We start from the raw sequence: 15,394 nt of genomic DNA on the forward strand, positions 1-15,394 counted from the left end.
TCATTCTTCATCGATCATTCTTCAATGATCATTGATCCTTGTTCATTGTTCATCGTTCATTCTTCATTGATCATTGATCCTTGTTCATTCTTCATCGTTCATTCTTCAATGATCATTGATCCTTGTTCATTCTTCATGGTTCATTCTACAATGTTCATTGATCCTTGTTCATTCTTCATCGTTCATTGTTCATTGATCATTGATCCTTGTTCATTCTTCATAGTTCATTCTTCAATGATCATTGATCCTTGTTCATTCTTCATCGTTCATTCTACAATGCTCATTGATGCTTGTTCATTCTTCATCGTTCATTCTTCTTTGATCATTGATCCTTGTTCTTTCTTCATCGTTCATTCTTCAATGATCATTGATCCTTCTTCATTCTTCATTGTTCATTCATTATTGATCATTGATCGTTGTTCATTCTTCATCGTTCATTCATTGTTGATCATTGATCCTTGTTCATTCTTCATCGTTCATTGTTCATTGATCATTGATCCTTGTTCATTCTTCATCGTAAATTTTACAATGCTCATTGATGCTTGTTCATTCTTCATCGTTCATTGTTCATTGATCATTGATCCTTGTTCATTCATCATCGTTCATTCTACAATGCTCATTGATGCTTGTTCATTCTTCATCATTCATTCTTCTTTGATCATTGATCCTTGTTCTTTCTTCATCGTTCATTCTTCAATGATCATTGATCCTTGTTCATTCTTCATCGTTCATTCATTATTGATCATTGATCCTTGTTCATTCTTCATCGTTAATTCATTATTGATCATTGATCCTTATTCATTCTTCATCGTTCATTGTTCATTGATCATTGATCCTTGTTCATTCTTCATCGTTAATTTTACAATGCTCATTGATGCTTGTTCATTCATCATCGTTCATTGTTCATTGATCATTGATCCTTGTTCATTCTTTATCGTTCATTCTTCAATGATCATTGATCCTTGTTCATTCTTCATCGTTCATTCTACAATGCTCATTGATGCTTGTTTATTCTTCATCGTTCATTCTTCAATAATCATTGATTCTTGCTCATTCTTCATCGTTCATTTTTCATTGATAATTGATCCTTGTTTATTTTTCATCTTTCATTCTTCAATGATCATTGATCCTTGTTCATTCTTCATCGTTCATTCTTCAATGATCATTGATCCTTGTTTATTCTTCATCCTTCATTCTTCAATGATCATTGATCCTTGTTCATTCTTCATCGTTCATTCTTCATTGATCATTGAACCTTGTTCATTCTTCATCCTTCATTCTTCATTGATCATTGATCCTTGCTCATTCTTCATCGTTCATTTTTCATTGATCATTGATCCTTGTTCATTCTTCATCGTTCATTTTACAATGATCATTGATCCATGTTCATTCTTCATCGTTCATTCTACAATGCTCATTGATCCTTGTTCATTCTTCATCGTTCATTGTTCATTGATCATTGATCCTTGTTCATTCTTCATCGTTCATTCTTCATTGATCATTGATCCTTGTTCATTCTTTATCGTTCATTGTTCATTGATCCTTGTTCATTCTTCATAGTTCATTGTTCATTGATCATTGATCCTTGTTCATTCTTCATCGTTCATTCTACAATGCTCATTGATGCTTGTTCATTCTTCATCGTTCATTCTTCTTTGATCATTGATCCTTGTTCATTCTTCATCGTTCATTCTTCAATAATCATTGATCCTTGTTCATTCTTCATCGTTCATTCATTATTGATCATTTATCCTTGTTCATTCTTCATCGTTATTTCATTATTGATCATTGATCCTTGTTCATTCTTCATCGTTCATTGTTCGTTGATCATTGATCCTTGTTCATTCTTCATCGTTCATTTTACAATGCTCATTGATGCTTGTTCATTCTTCATCGTTCATTGTTCATTGATCATTGATCCTTGTTCATTCTTCATCGTTCATTCTTCAATGATCATTGATCCTTGTTCATTCTTCATCGTTCATTCTGCAATGCTCATTGATGCTTGTTTATTCTTCATCGTTCATTCTTCAATAATCATTGATCCTTGCTAATTCTTCATCGTTCATTTTTCATTGATCATTGATCCTTGTTCATTCTTCATCGTTCATTTTTCAATGATCAATTATCCTTGTTCATTCTTCATCGCTCATTCTACAATGCTCATTGATCCTTGTTCATTCTTCATCGTTCATTGTTCATTGATCATTGATCCTTGTTCATTCTTCATCGATCATTCTTCAATAATCATTGATCCTTGTTCATTCTTCATCGTTCATTCTTCATTGATCATTGATCCTTGTTCATACTTTATCGTTCATTGTTCATTGATCTTTGATCCTTGTTCATTCTTCATAGTTCATTGTTCATTGATCATTGATCCTTGTTCATTCTTCATCGTTCATTCTACAATGCTCATTGATGCTTGTTCATTCTTCGTCGTTCATTCTTCTTTGATCATTGATCCTTGTTCATTCTTCATCGTTCATTCTTCAATAATCATCGATCCTTGTTCATTCTTCATCGTTCATTCATTATTGATCATTCATCCTTGTTCATTCTTCATCGTTATTTCATTATTGATCATTGATCCTTGTTCATTCTTCATCGTTCATTGTTCATTGATCATTGATCCTTGTTCATTCTTCATCGTTCATTTTACAATGCTCATTGATGCTTGTTCATTCTTCATCGTTCATTGTTCATTGATCATTGATCCTTGTTCATTCTTCATCGTTCATTCTTCAATGATCATTGATCCTTGTTCATTCTTCATCGTTCATTCTGCAATGCTCATTGATGCTTGTTTATTCTTCATCGTTCATTCTTCAATAATCATTGATCCTTGCTAATTCTTCATCGTTCATTTTTCATTGATCATTGATCCTTGTTCATTCTTCATCGTTCATTTTTCAATGATCAATTATCCTTGTTCATTCTTCATCGCTCATTCTACAATGCTCATTGATCCTTGTTCATTCTTCATCGTTCATTGTTCATTGATCATTGATCCTTGTTCATTCTTCATCGATCATTCTTCAATGATCATTGATCCTTGTTCATTGTTCATCGTTCATTCTTCATTGATCATTGATCCTTGTTCATACTTTATCGTTCATTGTTCATTGATCTTTGATCCTTGTTCATTCTTCATAGTTCATTGTTCATTGATCATTGATCCTTGTTCATTCTTCATCGTTCATTCTACAATGCTCATTGATGCTTGTTCATTCTTCGTCGTTCATTCTTCTTTGATCATTGATCCTTGTTCATTCTTCATCGTTCATTCTTCAATAATCATCGATCCTTGTTCATTCTTCATCGTTCATTCATTATTGATCATTCATCCTTGTTCATTCTTCATCGTTATTTCATTATTGATCATTGATCCTTGTTCATTCTTCATCGTTCATTGTTCATTGATCATTGATCCTTGTTCATTCTTCATCGTTCATTTTACAATGCTCATTGATGCTTGTTCATTCTTCATCGTTCATTGTTCATTGATCATTGATCCTAGTTCATTCTTCATCGTTCATTCTTCAATGATCATTGATCCTTGTTCATTCTTCATCGTTCATTCTACAATGCTCATTGATGCTTGTTTATTCTTCATCGTTCATTCTTCAATAATCATTGATCCTTGCTCATTCTTCATCGTTCATTTTTCATTGATAATTGATCCTTGTTTATTTTTCATCTTTCATTCTTCAATGATCATTGATCCTTGTTCATTCTTCATCGTTCATTCTTCAATGATCATTGATCCTTCTTTATTCTTCATCCTTCATTCTTCAATGATCATTGATCCTTGTTCATTCTTCATCGTTCATTCTTTATTGATCATTGATCCTTGTTCATTCTTCATCCTTCATTCTTCATTGATCATTGATCCTTGCTCATTCTTCATCGTTCATTTTTCATTGATCATTGATCCTTGTTCATTCTTCATCGTTCATTTTACAATGATCATTGATCCATGTTCATTCTTCATCGTTCATTCTACAATGCTCATTGATCCTTGTTCATTCTTCATCGTTCATTGTTCATTGATCATTGATCCTTGTTCATTCTTCATCGATCATTCTTCAATGATCATTGATCCTTGTTCATTCTTCATCGTTCATTCTTCATTGATCATTGATCCTTGTTCATTCTTTATCGTTCATTGTTCATTGATCATTGATCTTTGTTCATTCTTCATAGTTCATTGTTCATTAATCATTAATCCTTGTTCATTCTTCATCGTTCATTCTACAATGCTCATTGATGCTTGTTCATTCTTCATCGTTCATTCTTCTTTGATCATTGATCATTGTTCATTCTTCATCGTTCATTCTTCAATAATCATTGATCCTTGTTCATTCTTCATCGTTCATTCATTATTGATCATTCATCCTTGTTCATTCTTCATCGTTATTTCATTATTGATCATTGATCCTTGTTCATTCTTCATCGTTCATTGTTCGTTGATCATTGATCCTTGTTCATTCTTCATCGTTCATTTTACAATGCTCATTGATGCTTGTTCATTCTTCATCGTTCATTGTTCATTGATCATTGATCCTTGTTCATTCTTCATCGTTCATTCTTCAATGATCATTGATCCTTGTTCATTCTTCATCGTTCATTCTACAATGCTCATTGATGCTTGTTTATTCTTCATCGTTCATTCTTCAATAATCATTGATCCTTGCTCATTCTTCATCGTTCATTTTTCATTGATCATTGATCCTTATTTATTCTTCATCTTTCATTCTTCAATGATCATTGATCCTTGTTCATTCTTCATCGTTCATTCTTCAATGATCATTGATCCTTGTTCATTCTTCATCGTTCATTCTACAATGCTCATTGATCCTTGTTCATTCTTCATCGTTCATTGTTCATTGATCATTGATCCTTGTTCATTCTTCATCGTTCATTCTACAATGCTCATTGATGCTTGTTCATTCTTCATCGTTCATTCTTCTTTGATCATTGATCCTTGTTCATTCTTCATCATTCATTCTTCAATAATCATTGATCCTTGTTCATTCTTCATCGTTCATTCATTATTGATCATTCATCCTTGTTCATTCTTCATCGTTATTTCATTATTGATCATTGATCCTTGTTCATTCTTCATCGTTCATTGTTCATTGATCATTGATCCTTGTTCATTCTTCATCGTTCATTTTACAATGCTCATTGATGCTTGTTCATTCTTCATCGTTCATTGTTCATTGATCATTGATCCTAGTTCATTCTTCATCGTTCATTCTTCAATGATCATTGATCCTTGTTCATTCTTCATCGTTCATTCTACAATGATCATTGATGCTTGTTTATTCTTCATCGTTTATTCTTCAATAATCATTGATCCTTGCTCATTCTTCATCGTTCATTTTTCATTGATTATTGATCCTTGTTCATTCTTCATCGTTCATTTTTTAATGATCAATTATCCTTGTTCATTCTTCATCGCTCATTCTACAATGCTCATTGATCCTTGTTCATTCTTCATCGTTCATTGTTCATTGATCATTGATCCTTGTTCATTCTTCATCGATCATTCTTCAATGATCATTGATCCTTGTTCATTCTTCATCGTTCATTCTTCATTGATCATTGATCGTTGTTCATACTTTATCGTTCATTGTTCATTGATCATTGATCCTTGTTCATTCTTCATAGTTCATTGTTCATTGATCATTGATCCTTGTTCATTCTTCATCGTTCATTCTACAATGCTCATTGATGCTTGTTCATTCTTCATCGTTCATTCTTCTTTGATCATTGATCCTTGTTCATTCTTCATCGTTCATTCTTCAATAATCATTGATCCTTGTTCATTCTTCATCGTTCATTCATTATTGATCATTCATCCTTGTTCATTCTTCATCGTTATTTCATTATTGATCATTGATCCTTGTTCATTCTTCATCGTTCATTGTTCATTGATCATTGATCCTTGTTCATTCTTCATCGTTCATTTTACAATGCTCATTGATGCTTGTTCATTCTTCATCGTTCATTGTTCATTGATCATTGATCCTAGTTCATTCTTCATCGTTCATTCTTCAATGATCATTGATCCTTGTTCATTCTTCATCGTTCATTCTACAATGCTCATTGATGCTTGTTTATTCTTCATTGTTCATTCTTCAATAATCATTGATCCTTGCTCATTCTTCATCGTTCATTTTTCATTGATAATTGATCCTTGTTTATTTTTCATCTTTCATTCTTCAATGATCATGTATCCTTGTTCATTCTTCATCGTTCATTCTTCAATGATCATTGATCCTTGTTTATTCTTCATCCTTCATTCTTCAATGATCATTGATCCTTGTTCATTCTTCATCGTTCATTCTTCATTGATCATTGATCCTTGTTCATTCTTCATCCTTCATTCTTCATTGATCATTGATCCTTGCTCATTCTTCATCGTTCATTTTTCATTGATCATTGATCCTTGTTCATTCTTCATCGTTCATTTTACAATGATCATTGATCCATGTTCATTCTTCATCGTTCATTCTACAATGCTCATTGATCCTTGTTCATTCTTCATCGTTCATTGTTCATTGATCATTGATCCTTGTTCATTCTTCATCGATCATTCTTCAATGATCATTGATCCTTGTTCATTCTTCATCGTTCATTCTTCATTGATCATTGATCCTTGTTCATTCTTTATCGTTCATTGTTCATTGATCATTGATCTTTGCTCATTCTTCATAGTTCATTGTTCATTGATCATTGATCCTTGTTCATTCTTCATCGTTCATTCTACAATGCTCATTGATGCTTGTTCATTCTTCATCGTTCATTCTTCTTTGATCATTGATCCTTGTTCATTCTTCATCGTTCATTCTTCAATAATCATTGATCCTTGTTCATTCTTCATCGTTCATTCATTATTGATCATTTATCCTTGTTCATTCTTCATCGTTATTTCATTATTGATCATTGATCCTTGTTCATTCTTCATCGTTCATTGTTCATTGATCATTGATCCTTGTTCATTCTTCATCATTCATTTTACAATGCTCATTGATGCTTGTTCATTCTTCATCGTTCATTGTTCATTGATCATTGATCCTTGTTAATTCTTCATCGTTCATTCTTCAATGATCATTGATCCTTGTTCATTCTTCATCGTTCATTCTACAATGCTCATTGATGCTTGTTTATTCTTCATCGTTCATTCTTCAATAATCATTGATCCTTGCTCATTCTTCATCGTTCATTTTTCATTGATCATTGATCCTTATTTATTCTTCATCTTTCATTCTTCAATGATCATTGATCCTTGTTCATTCTTCATCGTTCATTCTTCAATGATCATTGATCCTTGTTTATTCTTCATCCTTCATTCTTCAATGATCATTGATCCTTGTTCATTCTTCATCGTTCTTTCTTCATTGATCATTGATCCTTGTTCATTCTTCATCCTTCATTCTTCATTGATCATTGATCCTTGCTCATTCTTCATCGTTCATTTTTCATTGATCATTGATCCTTGTTCATTCTTCATCGTTCATTTTACAATGATCATTGATCCATGTTCATTCTTCATCGTTCATTCTACAATGCTCATTGATCCTTGTTCATTCTTCATTGTTCATTGTTCATTGATCATTGATCCTTGTTCATTCTTCATCGATCATTCTTCAATGATCATTGATCCTTGTTCATTCTTCATCGTTCATTCTTCATTGATCATTGATCCTTGTTCATTCTTTATCGTTCATTGTTCATTGATCATTGATCTTTGTTCATTCTTCATAGTTCATTGTTCATTGATCATTGATCCTTGTTCATTCTTCATCGTTCATTCTACAATGCTCATTGATGCTTGTTCATTCTTCATCGTTCATTCTTCATTGATCATTGATCCTTGTTCATTCTTCATCGTTCATTCTTCAATGATCATTGATCCTTGTTCATTCTTTATCGTTCATTCTACAATGCTCATTGATGCTTGTTCATTCTTCATCGTTCATTCTTCTTTGATCATTGATCCTTGTTCTTTCTTCATCGTTCATTCTTTATTGATCATTGATCCTTGTTCATTCTTCATCGTTCATTGTTCATTGATCATTGATCCTTGTTCATTCTTCATCGTTCATTTTACAATGCTCATTGATGCTTGTTCATTCTTCATCGTTCATTGTTCATTGATCATTGATCCTTGTTCATTCTTCATCGTTCATTCTACAATGCTCATTGATGCTTGTTCATTCTTCATCATTCATTCTTCTTTGATCATTGATCCTTGTTCTTTCTTCATCGTTCATTCTTCAATGATCATTGATCCTTGTTCATTCTTTATTATTCATTCATTATTGATCATTGATCCTTGTTCATTCTTCATCGTTCATTCATTATTGATCATTGATCCTTGTTCATTCTTCATCGTTCATTGTTCATTGATCATTGATCCTTGTACATTCTTCATCGTTAATTTTACAATGCTCATTGATGCTTGTTCATTCTTCATCGTTCATTGTTCATTGATCATTGATCCTTGTTCATTCTTCATCGTTCATTCTTCAATGATCATTGATCCTTGTTCATTCTTCATCGTTCATTCTACAATGCTCATTGATGCTTGTTTATTCTTCATCGTTCATTCTTCAATAATCATTGATCCTTGCTCTTTCTTCATCGTTCAATTTCATTGATCATTGATCCTTGTTTATTCTTCATCTTTCATTCTTCAATGATCATTGATCCTTGTTCATTCTTCATCGTTCATTCTTCATTTTGATCCTTGTTCATTCTTCATCCTTCATTCTTCATTGATCATTGATCCTTGCTCATTCTTCATCGTTCATTTTTCATTGATCATTGATCCTTGTTCATTCTTCATCGTTCATTTTTCAAAGATCATTGATCCTTGTACATTCTTCATCGTTCATTCTACAATGGTCATTGATCCTTGTTCATTCTTCATCGTTCATTGTTTATTGATCATTGATCCTTGTTCATTCTTCATCGATCATTCTTCAATGATCATTGATCCTTGTTCATTCTTCATCGTTCATTCCTCATTGATTATTGATCCTTGTTCATTCTTTATCGTTCATTGTTCATTGGTCATTGATCCTTGTTCATTCTTCATAGTTCATTGTTCATTGATCATTGATCTTTGTTCATTCTTCATCGTTCATTCTACAATGCTCATTGATGCTTGTTCATTCTTCATCGTTCATTCTTCTTTGATCATTGATCCTTGTTCATTCTTCATCGTTCATTCTTCAATAATCATTGATCCTTGTTCATTCTTCATCGTTCATTCATTATTGATCATTTATCCTTGTTCATTCTTCATCGTTCATTCATTATTGATCATTGATCCTTGTTCATTCTTCATCGTTCATTGTTCATTGATCATTGATCCTTGTTCATTCTTCATCGTTTATTTTACAATGCTCATTGATGCTTGTTCATTCTTAATCGTTCATTGTTCATTGATCATTGATCCTTGTTCATTCTTCATCGTTCATTCTTCAATGATCATTGATCCTTGTTCATTCTTCATCGTTCATTCTACAATGCTCATTGATGCTTGTTTATTCTTCGTCGTTCATTCTTCAATAATCGTTGATCCTTGCTCATTCTTCATCGTTCATTTTTCATTGATCATTGATCCTTGTTTATTCTTCATCTTTCATTCTTTAATGATCATTGATCCTTGTTCATTCTTCATCGTTCATTCTTCAATGATCATTGATCCTTGTTCATTCTTCATCGTTCATTCTACAATGCTCATTGATGCTTGTTCATTCTTCATCGTTCATTCTTCTTTGATCATTGATCCTTGTTCTTTCTTCATCGTTCATTCTTCAATGATCATTGATCCTTGTTCATTCTTCATCGTTCATTCATTATTGATCATTGATCCTTGTTCATTCTTCATCGTTCATTCATTATTGATCATTGATCCTTGTTCATTCTTCATCGTTCATTGTTCATTGATCATTGATCCTTGTTCATTCTTCATCGTTCATTTTACAATGATCATTGATCCATGTTCATTCTTCATCGTTCATTCTACAATGCTCATTGATCCTTGTTCATTCTTCATCGTTCATTGTTCATTGATCATTGATCCTTGTTCATTCTTCATCGATCATTCTTCAATGATCATTGATCCTTGTTCATTCTTCATCGTTCATTCTTCATTGATCATTGATCCTTGTTCATTCTTTATCGTTCATTGTTCATTGATCATTGATCTTTGTTCATTCTTCATAGTTCATTGTTCATTGATCATTGATCCTTGTTCATTCTTCATCGTTCATTCTACAATGCTCATTGATGCTTGTTCATTCTTCATCGTTCATTCTTCATTGATCATTGATCCTTGTTCATTCTTCATCGTTCATTCTTCAATGATCATTGATCCTTGTTCATTCTTTATCGTTCATTCTACAATGCTCATTGATGCTTGTTCATTCTTCATCGTTCATTCTTCTTTGATCATTGATCCTTGTTCTTTCTTCATCGTTCATTCTTTATTGATCATTGATCCTTGTTCATTCTTCATCGTTCATTGTTCATTGATCATTGATCCTTGTTCATTCTTCATCGTTCATTTTACAATGCTCATTGATGCTTGTTCATTCTTCATCGTTCATTGTTCATTGATCATTGATCCTTGTTCATTCTTCATCGTTCATTCTACAATGCTCATTGATGCTTGTTCATTCTTCATCATTCATTCTTCTTTGATCATTGATCCTTGTTCTTTCTTCATCGTTCATTCTTCAATGATCATTGATCCTTGTTCATTCTTTATTATTCATTCATTATTGATCATTGATCCTTGTTCATTCTTCATCGTTCATTCATTATTGATCATTGATCCTTGTTCATTCTTCATCGTTCATTGTTCATTGATCATTGATCCTTGTACATTCTTCATCGTTAATTTTACAATGCTCATTGATGCTTGTTCATTCTTCATCGTTCATTGTTCATTGATCATTGATCCTTGTTCATTCTTCATCGTTCATTCTTCAATGATCATTGATCCTTGTTCATTCTTCATCGTTCATTCTACAATGCTCATTGATGCTTGTTTATTCTTCATCGTTCATTCTTCAATAATCATTGATCCTTGCTCTTTCTTCATCGTTCAATTTCATTGATCATTGATCCTTGTTTATTCTTCATCTTTCATTCTTCAATGATCATTGAGCCTTGTTCATTCTTCATCGTTCATTCTTCATTTTGATCCTTGTTCATTCTTCATCCTTCATTCTTCATTGATCATTGATCCTTGCTCATTCTTCATCGTTCATTTTTCATTGATCATTGATCCTTGTTCATTCTTCATCGTTCATTTTTCAAAGATCATTGATCCTTGTACATTCTTCATCGTTCATTCTACAATGGTCATTGATCCTTGTTCATTCTTCATCGTTCATTGTTTATTGATCATTGATCCTTGTTCATTCTTCATCGATCATTCTTCAATGATCATTGATCCTTGTTCATTCTTCATCGTTCATTCCTCATTGATTATTGATCCTTGTTCATTCTTTATCGTTCATTGTTCATTGGTCATTGATCCTTGTTCATTCTTCATAGTTCATTGTTCATTGATCATTGATCTTTGTTCATTCTTCATCGTTCATTCTACAATGCTCATTGATGCTTGTTCATTCTTCATCGTTCATTCTTCTTTGATCATTGATCCTTGTTCATTCTTCATCGTTCATTCTTCAATAATCATTGATCCTTGTTCATTCTTCATCGTTCATTCATTATTGATCATTTATCCTTGTTCATTCTTCATCGTTCATTCATTATTGATCATTGATCCTTGTTCATTCTTCATCGTTCATTGTTCATTGATCATTGATCCTTGTTCATTCTTCATCGTTTATTTTACAATGCTCATTGATGCTTGTTCATTCTTAATCGTTCATTGTTCATTGATCATTGATCCTTGTTCATTCTTCATCGTTCATTCTTCAATGATCATTGATCCTTGTTCATTCTTCATCGTTCATTCTACAATGCTCATTGATGCTTGTTTATTCTTCGTCGTTCATTCTTCAATAATCGTTGATCCTTGCTCATTCTTCATCGTTCATTTTTCATTGATCATTGATCCTTGTTTATTCTTCATCTTTCATTCTTTAATGATCATTGATCCTTGTTCATTCTTCATCGTTCATTCTTCAATGATCATTGATCCTTGTTCATTCTTCATCGTTCATTCTACAATGCTCATTGATGCTTGTTCATTCTTCATCGTTCATTCTTCTTTGATCATTGATCCTTGTTCTTTCTTCATCGTTCATTCTTCAATGATCATTGATCCTTGTTCATTCTTCATCGTTCATTCATTATTGATCATTGATCCTTGTTCATTCTTCATCGTTCATTCATTATTGATCATTGATCCTTGTTCATTCTTCATCGTTCGTTGTTCATTGATCATTGATCCTTGTTCATTCTTCATCGTTCATTTTACAATGCTCATTGATGCTTGTTCATTCTTCATCGTTCATCGTTCATTGATTATTGATCCTTGTTCTTTCTTCATCGTTCATTCTTCAATGATCATTGATCCTTGTTCATTCTTCATCGTTCATTCTTCAATGATCATTGATCCTTGTTCATTCTTCATCGTTCATTCTTCAATGATCATTGATCCTTGTTCATTCTTCATCGTTCATTCTACAATGCTCATTGATGCTTGTTTATTCTTCATCGTTCATTCTTCAATAATCATTGATCCTTGCTCTTTCTTCATCGTTCATTTTCATTGATCATTGATCCTTGTTTATTCTTTATCTTTCATTCTTCAATGATCATTGATCCTTGTTCATTCTTCATCGTTCATTCTTCATTTTGATCCTTGTTCATTCTTCATCCTTCATTCTTCATTGATCATTGATCCTTGCTCATTCTTCATCGTTCATTTTTCATTGATCATTGATCCTTGTTCATTCTTCATCGTTCATTTTTCAAAGATCATTGATCCTTGTACATTCTTCATCGTTCATTCTACAATGGTCATTGATCCTTGTTCATTCTTCATCGTTCATTGTTTATTGATCATTGATCCTTGTTCATTCTTCATCGATCATTCTTCAATGATCATTGATCCTTGTTCATTCTTCATCGTTCATTCCTCATTGATTATTGAACCTTGTTCATTCTTTATCGTTCATTGTTCATTGGTCATTGATCCTTGTTCATTCTTCATAGTTCATTGTTCATTGATCATTGATCTTTGTTCATTCTTCATCGTTCATTCTACAATGCTCATTGATGCTTGTTCATTCTTCATCGTTCATTCTTCTTTGATCATTGATCCTTGTTCATTCTTCATCGTTCATTCTTCAATAATCATTGATCCTTGTTCATTCTTCATCGTTCATTCATTATTGATCATTTATCCTTGTTCATTCTTCATCGTTCATTCATTATTGATCATTGATCCTTGTTCATTCTTCATCGTTCATTGTTCATTGATCATTGATCCTTGTTCATTCTTCATCGTTTATTTTACAATGCTCATTGATGCTTGTTCATTCTTAATCGTTCATTGTTCATTGATCATTGATCCTTGTTCATTCTTCATCGTTCATTCTTCAATGATCATTGATCCTTGTTCATTCTTCATCGTTCATTCTACAATGCTCATTGATGCTTGTTTATTCTTCGTCGTTCATTCTTCAATAATCGTTGATCCTTGCTCATTCTTCATCGTTCATTTTTCATTGATCATTGATCCTTGTTTATTCTTCATCTTTCATTCTTTAATGATCATTGATCCTTGTTCATTCTTCATCGTTCATTCTTCAATGATCATTGATCCTTGTTCATTCTTCATCGTTCATTCTACAATGCTCATTGATGCTTGTTCATTCTTCATCGTTCATTCTTCTTTGATCATTGATCCTTGTTCTTTCTTCATCGTTCATTCTTCAATGATCATTGATCCTTGTTCATTCTTCATCGTTCATTCATTATTGATCATTGATCCTTGTTCATTCTTCATCGTTCATTCATTATTGATCATTGATCCTTGTTCATTCTTCATCGTTCATTGTTCATTGATCATTGATCCTTGTTCATTCTTCATCGTTCATTTTACAATGCTCATTGATGCTTGTTCATTCTTCATCGTTCATCGTTCATTGATTATTGATCCTTGTTCTTTCTTCATCGTTCATTCTTCAATGATCATTGATCCTTGTTCATTCTTCATCGTTCATTCTTCAATGATCATTGATCCTTGTTCATTCTTCATCGTTCATTCTACAATGCTCATTGATCCTTGTTCATTTTTCATCGTTCATTGTTCATTGATCATTGATCCTTGTTCATTCTTCATCGTTCATTCATTATTGATAGATGATCCTTGTTCATTCTTCATCTTTCATTCTACAATGCTCATTGATCCTTGTTCATTCTTCATCGTTTATTGTTCATTGATGATTGATCCTTGTTTATTCTTCATCGTTCATTCATTATTGATCATTGATCCTTGTTCATTCTTCATCGTTCATTCTTCAATGATCATTGATCCTTGTTCATTCTTCATCATTCATTCATTATTGATCATTGATCCTTGTTCATTCTTCATCGTTCATTGTTCATTGATCATTGATCCTTGTTCATTCTTCATTCTTCATCGTTCATTGATGATTGATCCTTGTTCATTCTTCATTGTTCATTCTTCAATGATCATTGATCCTTGTTCATTCTTCATCGTTCATTCTTTAATGATCATTGATCCTTGTTCATTCTTCATCGTTCATTCTACAATGATCATTGATCCTTGTTCATTCTTCATCGTTCATTGTTCATTGATCATTGATCCTTGTTCATTCTTCAATGATCATTGATCCTTGTTCATTCTTCATCGTTCATTCTTCAATGATCATTGATCCTTGTTCATTTTTCATCGTTCATTCTTCAATAATGATTGATCCTTGTTCATTCTTCATCGTTCATTCATTATTGATCATTGATCCTTGTTCATTCTTCATCGTTAATTGTTCATTGATCATTGATCATTGATCCTTGTTCATTCTTCATCGTTTATTCTTGAATGATCATTGATCCTTGCTCAGTCTTCATCGTTCGTTCATTATTGATCATTGATCCTTGTTCATTCTTCATCGTTTATTGTTCATTGATCTTTGATCCTTGTTCATTCTTCATCGTTCATTCTTCAATGATCATTGATCCTTGTTCATTCTTCATCGTTCATTGTTCATTTATCATTGATCCTTGTTCATTCTTCATCGTTAATTATTCAATTATCATTGATCCTTGTTCATTCTTCATCGTTCATTCTTCAATGATCATTGATCCTTGTTCATTCTTCAATGATCATTGATCCTTGTTCATTCTTCATCGTTCATTCATTATT

This window comes from Amaranthus tricolor, chromosome 2 (assembly GCF_026212465.1).
Source record: "Amaranthus tricolor cultivar Red isolate AtriRed21 chromosome 2, ASM2621246v1, whole genome shotgun sequence".
In the NCBI taxonomy this organism is placed as follows: domain Eukaryota; kingdom Viridiplantae; phylum Streptophyta; class Magnoliopsida; order Caryophyllales; family Amaranthaceae; genus Amaranthus; species Amaranthus tricolor.